This window comes from Haemaphysalis longicornis, unplaced genomic scaffold, assembly GCF_048455015.1.
Source record: "Haemaphysalis longicornis isolate Haplotype H1 unplaced genomic scaffold, Haemaphysalis longicornis Haplotype H1 scaffold_132, whole genome shotgun sequence".
Lineage (NCBI taxonomy): Eukaryota > Metazoa > Arthropoda > Arachnida > Ixodida > Ixodidae > Haemaphysalis > Haemaphysalis longicornis.
This window is the reverse complement of record NW_027526238.1, coordinates 174817-177578: the sequence shown is the minus strand read 5'-3', so window position 1 is coordinate 177578 and position 2762 is coordinate 174817.

The following is a 2762-nucleotide window of genomic DNA, read 5'->3' as shown; positions in this document are numbered from 1 at the left end:
AGTCGGCATCGCAGCGGTGCCTCTGCAAGCAGCAGATGATAATGCCGAGCTGCGACCAATCTGCTTCATTAGCAGGGTCCTCACTGAAGCAGAGCAGCGCTATACAGTCCAAGAATGGGAGTGTCTCGCTGTGGTGTGGGCGGTGTACAAGTTCCGACCATACCTCGAGTTTACGGAATTTGAGGTCCACTGCGATCACTCCTCATTAACTTGGATGTTCACCACAGACCAGACATGGGCACCTGTCAGGCGTTGGATCTTACGTCTGCAGGGTTCAACTGCAAAATCAAGCACAAGCAGGGTCTAGCAAATGTGCCTGCCCACGCTCTGAGCAGAGCTCCCCTTCAGCTCCAAGAAGCACCAGTTCCAAGTCTGCACGAACGACTGTTCCCTGTGGCTGTTCTGGAGCCCAGCCCGCAAATCAGCTTTGAGGCAGCTGCTGCAGTATCTGCACAGGACGACACGACTGTCTTGAACTACCCAAAGCTGCTGGCGCAAGAACAAGAGCAAGACCCCATGTTGTGCAGGCTGCGAACTGTTATGAAGGGAGGGAAGCTGCCGCCCAGTGACAGCGACGAACCTTTAATCAGGGACCTGGTGGTGACGACAGAGCTGGAGGACAGTGGGTTGCTTGTACAGCATCGAGGGAATAGGAAGGTAACTTGGATTCCAGACCATCTCCGCGAGTTGATCCTACGATTGTCGCACGACCACCCAACTAGCGGCCACTTTGGCTTCTTCAAGACCTTCAAACGCATCTCCCAACATTTCGTGTGGCTGGGTCTACGCTCTGATATAGCCAAGTATGTGCGATGCTGCCAGGTTTGTCAACGCACCAAAGCGCACCGGCAGAAACCGGAAGGGCTAATGAGCAGCCAATGGGCCACTGCTCCTATGGAGCAGCTCAGTGTGGGGGGCTGAACTGGGGCTGAACCTTCAACCTGCTACCTTGTGCAAAGTTTTCTCTGCCATTCACGCATAAATACTAAAACGGGGCCGCTTCCTGCGCACGCCTTCACTCAAGATTAAAGCGCCATTGCTGACCGAGATAATGTAGATCCGACTCTTCCTGTAGCCACGACGTTCCTGTGTGCTGAAAATTCCGTTGACAATCCCCGCAGAGGCTCCTGCGTCAATTTTATTTGTATGCGTATTAAAAACATGTAAGGATATTTTGACAGTTCCGGCGAAAACTGCTGCAAAATTGTCTTTTTCGTTGCCCAACAAAATCGCACAGATTCACAAGAACCGGATAATCCATTTATTACCTGTTTTATGATCTGCTTGCTCTATAGCCGCCTCGAGTCGGGAAGATTTCAACGACTATAAATGTTCCGTTGATGTTGCGGCCTGCGGTCTTTCCGCCAGTACACGTGTTCAGGCCCTTTAACAAGAACTATTTTTTTTTAGAAACAGACGAACGATTCACGGTACGTTTGGTCTTTACTAACATCGTTAAAATGTTAGTTTAACTAAACCTCGAAACAGGCGATACGCCCGGAAGCATTTGGAATGATCCCGCAAGAAAAAGGCCCAATCGACCCACTTCGAACGATTGTTATTCGTACCTTTTATGTCTGCACGTGGTCCTCAATATAAACGTCGCTCGCTTCCCAGAAAGCGCCTGCGTGTGGCGAACGGAGATAGCGAGGAAGAATTGGGATGGAGCGCCTGCGCTGACTGCAAATATCGCGAAATAATCATTTCGTAATACGCGCCTGTGATTTTAACTAGGAAGCTACAGAAGCAACGGAAGGCAATCTTCCGTCTTAAGGTTTAATTCTTTCACTCCTGTCTAGCGGGGATCGCAATCTCGAAATCCCAAAATGTGTGTAGCATAACGTGCGCACCAGCATCTGCAAGAACTGGACGGTTTTCTGTTTTAACTCATCAAGGGCTGGAACAAAAGTTTAAGTTAAACGCACAAGACAAGCTCGTGGGACGCCAGTCTGGGCAAATGTATCGCTCGGCACAATTTGCGAGCGCGAACTGTGTTAACGAGAACGTGAAAGATTACCTGGTTAGGCACTGGAGTACAATCAATTTTCTTGAAGGCGATGGCACGGGCATAGCACAGGAAAATGAATGCGTACGTTTGCGGTTTTCAACAATATTCAAGTTCTTCAGGAAGGAAAGAGTAATATATTGCCGCATATCTCACACAGAAGGGAATAGACGTAACGCGAAGTAGTGGCGACTCGTCAGTTCGTCGAGGAATACGAGACGTTACGTGAAAAGCTGAATGCCCCAATCACCATGACGACCACGTGGTGAATAATAGCACCAGCTTTTCATATGGCCACTTTCTGGGTAGGAAGGGTGTGAGCTAAAAAGGCGCACGTTCGTACACATCATCCGTGGAGGCCAGTAACCGCCTGTTCGCAGGTTTCCGAAGGTCGCAGTAAAAGTGTCCGGTGAAAATCATCGGCGTCGTCTTGTTGCGTCCGTAGTCATAACCGGGAATCACAGCCCATGAACGAAGCACGTGACGACGAACTCTTCAATGTGGGTTTGCGTAGCTAATCTCAGATCGAAATTTCAGGAGTTTCCCGCGCCGAATCTACATTTGGGCGCGCCATAGGGGAGGGCTCTGGATAAATTTTGACCACCTGGAGGTGCTCCGCAATCTCGACACACAGGCGCTTTCCCGTTTCGCCTATTCGCCTACATCAGAAAAGAGGCGGCCCCGGCCGGGAATCTAACCCGCGTCCTTGGGCTCAGCAGAGCAAAACGTTAGCCACTGAGCCACCACGGTGGGTAGT